The following is a 9,833-nucleotide window of genomic DNA, read 5'->3' as shown; positions in this document are numbered from 1 at the left end:
TTATTTTGTATTGCATATAGTGACCCTGGTGTTGACCCTTAATAATATGACAAAGGCTCCTCTCTGGCTAATGCAAAATTGGATTCACTTTTAAGGTTTTATTTATTCATATTTATGCAAATTAATTATTTATATAAAGGCATTATGTGTCCCTGAGTTTCCCCTTATGATTGAATAGGTCCAACAAGGGACGAAGAAAGGATCTTAAAATACTGTGGTCTTATACGAGGATAATAATTACCAAATAATAGAATATCGCTCGTTTTTTTGAGAAATGTTTTTTGAAAATGATTAAATAATTGTTTTATGGACATGTTATTAAAATCCATGCAAGAAATTTAAATAAAGTCGATGTTGAAGAAAACTATACAGACTATTTCCACACATTATGTTATCACAAAAAAAGTTGCAAAAACATCAACTTCCCCCGAAATGCTGGGGTCATGACCTCAGTTTTTGCTGCTGCCTTGAGTTCCTGTTAACATGCTCAAAAAACGTCATCATGATGTTCACTTTTTGTCTTGTGACCTCGGAGTGTGAGTTTTTTCCACCCAGAATATTAAGCATTTTACCATGAAAAACATAAGATTTCAATAAAGTATACAATGAACTTTCTTAAATATGCACTCTTGAACAAAGGGCATGTAAAATCATACAGTTTTTGGGCCAGAAAAGATGATGAACTCGGTTAACTTTAAACTGCGCTCTGCAGGTCTGCTGTTTTCTAACCTCCGCGGTTGGATTCTTCAAATTATCGTCCATTTTCATGCAGATGAATATTTTAGTCCGAGTTTGTATGTTTCAGCGGAACGAGCGCCGCTGACCTGAGTTCAGCAGAGACGCTGTGTTGGAATCGCAGATGGAGAAGCTACATGTTGGTCTCTGCAGAAAATAGCCAGAGGAGTTGGCACACAGCTACATAACTGTTTGCCAGCTGTTGCCTCACAACTCTGCTAATACTTTAATATATATATCGCTCCAAATATTATGCACATATCACCGCTCACAGCAAGAATACACTACAGATTATAGTAGAATTCATTTCACTGTAAAGTCAGAAGGACCCTGCAGTGATTTAGCTTGCCTTGAGTGCATTTTCATAACAAGAGCTTTAAATATCAATAGATCAATACCTTCATTAAACGTGCAATCAATGCACAGCTGGAGCTCAATCCTGTGCAGCACACTAAATTAATCATGTGGTGGTTTAGGTGTGTGTGTTCAGTCATATCAAGGTAAAGCCGACAGATTTGGTTTCAGTTGTTGGCTTTAATCATTTATGGCATTCGTTAATAATTAACGATATTGATGATTGAAATAAAGTCAAACCACAGTCCGACTGGAAACCTTTAACTTAAAGGTCAGCTGATCTCAAAACATTCAGTGTTTGTGTTGGTTTACTTCCAGATGGAATAATTTAACGCCAATACCAGAAATAACTCTTCAAGATGAAGAGTTAAATCTTGAATAGTAAAAGACGTAATCAGATTACAGAAAACAGAAGTTTGGTGAAACTGTCAAATACATTATTTTAGGTCTAGACATCCTAGAAAAGTTATGTTCACTGGAAAGGTGGAAAGTTAAGAACATATTTTGCTGAAACAAAGTTAAACAAAGTTAAACCTGACATAGCCTGCAAGCTAGTTAGCCTGCTAGTTAGCCTGCTTGTTAGTCTTAAAGCTAGCCTGCTAGTTAGCCTGACAGCTAGCCTGAGCTAGCCTGCTAGTTAGCCTGCTAGTTAGTCTTAAAGCTAGCCTGCTAGTTAGCCTGCTAGTTAGTCTTAAAGCTAGCCTGCTAGTTAGCCTGCTAGTTAGCTTAAAGCCTGCTAGTTAGCCTGCTAGCTAGCCTGCTAGTTAGTCTTAAAGCTAGCCTGCTAGTTAGCCTGCTAGTTAGTCTTAAAGCTAGCCTGCTAGTTAGCCTTAAAGCTAGCCTGCTAGTTAGCCTGCTAGTTAGCCTGCTAGTTAGTCTTAAAGCTAGCCTGCTAGTTAGCCTGCTAGTTAGTTAGCCTGCTAGCTAGCCTGCTAGTTAGCCTTAAAGCTAGCCTGCTAGTTAGCCTGCTAGTCTTAAAGCTAGCCTGCTAGTTAGCCTGCTAGTTAGTCTTAAAGCTAGCCTGCTAGTTAGCCTTAAGCTAGCCTGCTAGTTAGCCTGACAGCTAGCCTGCTAGTTAGCCTGACAGCTAGCCTGCTAGTTAGCCTGCTAGTTAGCCTTAAAGCTAGCCTGCTTAAAGTTAGCCTGCTAGTTAGCCTTAAAGCTAGCCTGCTAGTTAGCCTGCTAGTTAGTCTTAAAGCTAGCCTGCCAGTTAGCTTGACAGTTAGCCTCATAGTTAGCCTGACATTTAGCCTGACAGTTAGCTAGCCCGTTAGCCTCATAGTTAGCCTGAAGGTTAGCCTGACAGTTAGCAGTTAGCCTGCTTTGGCCCAGGTTAGTTTCCTAACATTAGTTGCCATAGTAACTGAGCTTGAACGATGTTGAATTTGCTTTATGGATCAATTAAAAGAGTTAATCAGAATCAAACTGGCTTATTTGGTGAACTGTTGCAGTTTATATATATATATATATATATATATATATATATATATATATATATGGTTAAATCCTTTTCTGTGGTTCATGAACTGAACATCTACAAATAAAAACACCGTTTATGTTCTGGTTCATGTGACAATTGGAGAACATGTGTTGTGATAAACATCTGGCCTTAGTGTTTTAAGCAGGTGATCAGTAGGTCATCATCAGTAAAGAATTGTGAAAAACATGCTTCTGTGGATGGAAACGCAACAACAGAGAACTGGAAAATAATAAAACAAAGACTGAACAGAGAGATTTTTCTTTTTTTTTCTTTTCAAGAGCAAAATTAGAGCATGTGGAGGAGGAAGATATGGCCGAGCAGATATGATTCAGAGAGGGCAGCGTGATGTGAGGTTCTTCTTGAAGAAATGAACCTTTAATGATCCCCTTGGGGATTCAGTCAGCGGAGGATGAGGAGGGACTCCACCGTTCCTGATTAGACGAGGAAGGCCGAAACGCCCAGGTCTCATGCAGCCGACAACACGGCGTTTGTGGACACCTGATTTGTTTTCTCCGGCCTTTTCTAAACAACCAACCCCCCCATACACACAATCTCTCCTCTGGACAGGAAATCAGTAAGACTCCCCCAGAGGATTTCTGCACTCGATGTGGCTGATGTTTGTGAGTGTGGGAGAGAGAGAAGCTCAAAGATACAATGACGTGATCTAGAATAAAATTATTAAATATACGTCAATCAGGATTGAGGTTCTAGTCTTCACACAAAAAATGGAAATTCAATTATATTCTACTTATATTCTAAGTACTGTGCAAAAGTACATTATTGACATACTGCTACTTAATACTTACACTACAATACATTTCAGTTAGAAATATTTAGCAATTTAGCATGTTTTTACACTTAGACCCAGGCTTTAACAATAGAAAAGAATAGTTTGACATTATGGGAAATGTGCTTTTTCACTTTCTCGCCGAGGGTTAGACAAGAAGATAGATAGATTTACACCTTAAGATAAGATAAGATAATCCTTTATTAGTCCCGCAGAGGGGAAATTTGCAGACATAGTAGAAGAAAGACAAGATAAAAATAAAAATAAAAAATGAAAAATAAAAAAAACAAGTATTATAAATAAGCAATAAAAAACAGTAGAAAATCAACAATAACTGAAATATTATATTTACAGACATAAAAACATAAAAAAACTATTTTAACTAAGTATGAAGCTGCGATTAGTTGGTTGCATAAACTCCAACCAAAGAAATACATTTATAGTGTGAGTCTGAAAAAACGGCTGCTTTTCTGAAAAAAGCAACAAGATTTTTATTCAATACAAGGTTGGTTTTCTGAGCTTTCATACAGCGAAAAAAAAGGCATCAACCAATCACATTGAGTCCTGAAACCCAGAAGCAAGTCAGCATTTTTGCACTTTCGGGCCCCTCGTCTCGAAGTGTGTGTTCAACACAGGTTGAGAGAGATTTTAACGTTTTGTATTGATATATGAAATACGTCAGTAGATTCTCCTCTCGTGAATTTTGAAGCTGTTAAAGGGAGGTTGCTAACAAGTGGCTAAATGAGACACTAAACGTCATCACGCCAACTTGTGTTGTTCGTTTGTGAAGATGAACAAAACATGCAAACGCCACAAACATTTCATTTTAGTTTATTTTCCGCAATAATCCACAATCCAATGAAAAAATCCCATTTTTTATCGAGGGAAACCAGTGTGATGCTTACTTCCTGTTTGGCTACAAAAATACTTCCAGGAGGCCTTGCAGTTAATTATTCCTTTCAACTTTGAGAAAACCAGCGCCGACCAGATTCACTCCTTCTGTTCTTACCTTTCAAAATAAAAGCCCTAGACATATACACCGTGTAACTATTTACCAGGGGAAACTCAAATTCCCTCCGAGCGTTTGGCTAAAAGGAAACTCAATAAACAGCTTCCAGTAGCTATGCAACAATTTACCTCAGACATCTAATTAAACCTTTTACTGAAAATGTTTTGCATCTTTGCATCACTGCTAGTATGAATCGTTTTAATTCAAAATGTTCAGGCGGACAGCTTGTTGCTCCGTCTTCTGCCCCGCTCTGATGTGATGTTGTGTGATTGAGTCATAGTTTAGTTTCCCCTGCAGGCTGTTTTTTCATGTCGCTCTCCAACGAGAGGCCAGAGACCGTAACAACACAATATGATCCTCGACGGTCTGCGGTTCACACCGACTCTCGACCTGATCTCACACTTCCATCTCCATCTCCATCTCATGAAGCTGAACCTGCATTTAAACCTCCCAGAGAGGCTGCTCAGAGGATTTCTAAAGCTGTGATTTTTTTCTCTCTCGCAGTAAGCAGCTGCACAGAGCCCTCCGGCAGGGAAACTTTCTCAGGGCATTTTCCAATGTCTGCTTCAGCACCACCACCTCCAACGCTCGTCTCTATAGTAACATGTATGAACGGATGAGCGTCAAGGCGGAAGAATGTAGGTCAAAGCAAAGATGGCGTCCTTAAGCACGCAATAAGGTATGCACAAGGGGAGTGTGGTTGAAAAATGAGGAGTGAAAGGGATTTTATTTATGCGTATGTGTTTGATATTTGAGACAAAACTAAATTAAGTAGTAAATTCAATCACCTGTGTTGATATGAAGTGTTTTTATTCCCGTAAAGTACCTTTAACGTTGTGTTTTCTAAAGAGTAAAGAGAAGGAGAGAGAAAATGAGGTCTTGTTTCCTTGTTTTCATCCCTTTTTCTCATCATGTTCAGCCTTTACATCACTTCCTCCGGGGCAGGAAGGAGGTGTGTGTGTGTGTGTGTGTGTGTGTGTGTGTGTGTGTGTGTGTGTGTGTGTGTGTGTGCGTGCGTGTGTGTGTGTGTGTGTGTGTGTGTGTGTGTGTGTGTGTGTGTGTGTGTGTGAGGCCTGCTCTCAGTGGTGGACCTGCCAGACCTCAGTACAGTCAACAGACTGGGATGAGTCAAAGTGTCCTCTAGCCAGCAGAGAGTGCGTCACTCATACACATGAGCAGACACATGGACACACACACACACACACACACACACAAAAACACAAACACACACACACACACACACACACACACACACACACATGCACATGCACATGCCATATATGCGAAGGTACCGATGCTGCCCAGTGAAAACTCTTTATCTCCAAAATGTCAAATGTGAGAAACCAAAATGCTGCTTTGCTTTTCAGCACGAGCATCCGTAAAGAGTTCATCCTGTCAAGAACAGCAAATAAGCTTAAATTGAAGTGAAGTCATTTCTCAGAAAACATATTTTTCGGCAGCTGTGGCGTAGTGGAGAGCAAGGTAGTTCTCCAATCAGAGGGTCGGTGGTTCGATACCCGGCTTCGGCAGTTGATGTGTCCTTGGGCAAGACACTTAACCCCAAGTTGCTCCTGAAGGCTTGCCATCGGTGTGGACTATCAGTGTGTGAATGGGTGAATGATATGTAATATACTACTGATTGTAAGTCGCTTTGGATAAAAGCATCTGCTAAATGACTGTAATGTAATATTTGGTTTTCACCACGTTTCTACGCACATTTGCACATAACATATTCTGCATATAGACTAAAAGAGGTGGACATTTTAGCTGAAATCTGTGAAGTGGCCATCGTCTAATGCTAATTTTTGTTTTTTCATTATTTTAAAATTACCTTTTCGAATTGGCTACGTTTACTGTCAAACAGAAAGCGGATGGTTTCCCAAGATTGCCATTACACTGACTTCTCTCTGACTTTAAGCCAACGTGACAACATGCATCATGTGGGGGGACAAAGGTTAATAGGAGGTGATGGTCCGGGAGTGTCTTAAACCTTCATTCTCTCTACTGTCCACCAGGGGGCGACTCCTCTGGTTGTATAGAAGTCTATGAGAAAATGACTCTACTTCTCTCTTGATTTATTCCCTCAGTAAACATTGTAAACATGAGTTTATGGTCTCAATCTCTAGTTTCAAGTCTTCTTCAATACAGCAGGATGTTCATTTAGTAAATGATGCTCCATTTAGAGTCCAACAGACCATAAAGCAGGGTATGCTTTAGGGCGGGGCTTACTGTGATTGACAGGTCGCTGTCCCTACCAGAGCCCTACGGAGTCCCTACATCACTCCTCCACATTCAAAATATGGTAACTCCGTTTATTGGTTGCAAAAAAAACAACAACATGGCGACAGCCGTAATCCAAGAAGGCGAGGGCGAAATCGCCGAACTCGAAGCTTCCAAATGGGACCAATGAGTGACGTCTCGATGACTGCGTCCACTTCTTATATACAGTCTATGGTCTTAACCCAAAGTATCGAACAAATTAAATATTCGATTGGAAGGATCATCAAAGTTATTACAATTCATTCTGAGAAACGTGTCAATTATCATCCAATAGAAACGAGCCAATCAACCTTATGTTTGCGCTAAAGGAAAGGTCAGAGGGATTCATCCTCTTGTGATCATGAACGTGTGGATAAATATTCATACGAAGAATCAAGAAGCCTCAGGAATATACTTCTAATGAACAGCTGAGATTTAAATCAAGTTATGAATAGCTTTGAAAATAGAGCCTTTGAGCTGATTAACGGGGCTTTTCATCCATTTTACAAATTAAGGTCAGGCTATGCATCATGAAAAGTACGACTCAACCTCCCGAGTGAGCTTTCTAATCTTAAACATAACCCTGATGATGTAATAGTGACGTCACCAGGGTTATCTACGCTTTTTTTTTAATGAGAATTGCAGAGAAGTTTGTAAGAAGTGGGCAATTGCCAGGCAGGGACAGTCTAAAAATATGTGGCATTATGGGAAATGTAGGATCCAAAAAGTCTGGACAATTGAGTATCGCTTCAAGATCTCAGTGATTTCAGTTCACCTAATGTACAAACACATACACACATATATGTATTCTCACCCCTCATATTCCCCCCAAAAGAAAGAAAACAATTAATTAAAAACATCTGCATGCAGGGACCCGGGGTAAGTCATGTTATGTTCTTGTACATGCAGCCAGGCCTCCAAGAAAAAAGAAAGCAAGGAAGAATCTCTGCAGCAAAACACGAGCATATGGAGTCAACATCTCCATATGTCGCGGTTTAAGACCGAGTGAGGAGTAAACACGGCTCGCTCAGGCTCATGAAAGCAGCCAGAGTGTAAATAAGTGAGGCGGTGGAGGCCCAGAGGAGAGGGGGGGGGTAGTACCGAGGTGCCCTTTAGCAACACAGTTAACTCCTGGCTGCTGTGAAGGAGCCGCTCAGTGGACGACACAGGAAGCTGCAATATGTTCTGGGAAAAAAAGATGGAATAGTAAGTTGTTTATTATGATTATTATTTTTAGTATTAGTTTCATTATTATTATGATTCATTTTTTTGTTTTTATTGTATATAGGCAGTGTGACATTTAATAAATAATGTAAAACACACACATTTTTTGCAGATTTAAGGATATTTTAAATGTAAAATAATATAAAGCACAAATTAAATACATTATATAGATTATATATTATTTATATTTCAACCTGATAAACACTTACATCTGCAATTCAATATAATGTTTTGTGAACCCTTTTTAAAAATATTAATAAGTTGCCTATAGCCTGAATTGGTGGGTTAAATTATTTATTATTTATTATTTATTTCAAGTATTATTAAATACTTGAAAAAATGAAATCAGGAGTGTTTCCTCCTAGTTTGATTACGCTTAGAGCTGCAACAATTACATTATTAATCAATAAGTCAGTCCACAGAAATCAATCAGACACTATTTGGATAATTGATTATACATTTTAGCAATTTTTCAACAGCAAAAACACCTAAAGTTTTCAGCTTCTCTACTGTAATAATGATTTTTTTTATTTAACATAAAGTAAAGGTAATATTTTCTTTATGTAATGCTACTATATGTACATTAGTTTCTATGAAATGCATTTTAACATCTATTTTTACTATATCTTTTAAGTATTTCATTATGTTTCTTGTGTCTTAAGTTTGACTTTTTATGTGTTTCCTGTGTTGACTTATTAATAATAAATAACTAGAGGGGAAATTCAAAGTATGTGTCAAACTTCTAATGTGATTTTCGATATTCTACATATATTGTTTTAACTAAAATTATAGAATAAACTAAATCTTGTGCATGAACTATGAAAAGTAAAAGCAGTCAGTGTGCAAAATGGGTTTTTAATGAGTGTATAAATAATTCACAACATACTTTTTAAGTACTTTTACTGTATATGTAAATATTATAGCAGGTGCAAGTAGAGCCCATTATAACTTCTTTATATAGCGTTCCATAGGTTAATATTTTATGATATTATATGTTTTAATGGTAACATTCTATTTGTTAAATAATAACCTACATCCATCAAACAAATGTAATGAAAGAATACAACTTTATAGCCTTAATGGAAGCATGTTGAACCACAATCGTCTCCTGCTAATGTGTTTCGCCTGACAAAAAGTGGTACGCACCCCACAGTGTCCCGCTAAAGCCTCATTAAAGCTTTATTGTTCCATACAGCAGCACATAATGCAGACACACTTACAGAATGAACGGTCCAGTGGAACGCTGCTGCAGAGTTTCAGTGCCAGAAGTAACACAGTCGAGTTAACGTTTATTATCAATGTAGGAGAGTCGACGACGTGAGGAGGCCGAGATTTATCCTCTGATGGAGGTCACAGATTAACTGATTTTTTTATAAATCAAGAGAAATGGTGATGCCTTGAGGAAAATAGCTCAAACTTAAATATGATTAAGTACAATTTAAATTTTTGAGCAGCAAAAAAATGGCCACTATGTATTGGACATTGGTGAAAAGTAACTAAGAACATTTAAGTACTGTGCAAAAGTACATTATTGACATACTGCTACTTAATACTTACACTACAATACATTTCAGTTAGAAATATTGTACTTTTTTCTCCACTACATTTATTGGACACCTAAAGTTTGCTGGACTAAATAAAAAACAATAAAACACCAGCAATTTAGCATGTTTTTACACTTAATTAGTACTTTTACTTTTGATACTTAAAATACATTTTGCTGTTATTCTCTTGTACTTCTACTTCAGTTGGATTTTGAATGCAATGAAGTATTTTTCTACTAAGGTATCAACACTTTAACTTCAGGTATACAGCTTTAAATACTTAAATAGTTTTACAGGTATTGTTTTTTATTAAGCCGTTAATGAGTGATTAATGTTGATGATACTGTTATATCACTATTAATCTCTCAGGAATTATTAAAAAAAAAAACTTCAAAATACGAGAGGGATATTTACTGACGTATTTTATATCATAAAACAAAG

Source organism: Anoplopoma fimbria, chromosome 10 (assembly GCF_027596085.1).
Source record: "Anoplopoma fimbria isolate UVic2021 breed Golden Eagle Sablefish chromosome 10, Afim_UVic_2022, whole genome shotgun sequence".
Classification (NCBI taxonomy): domain Eukaryota; kingdom Metazoa; phylum Chordata; class Actinopteri; order Perciformes; family Anoplopomatidae; genus Anoplopoma; species Anoplopoma fimbria.
The sequence above is the reverse complement of the archived record's forward strand: the minus strand, read 5'-3'. Positions refer to the sequence as shown.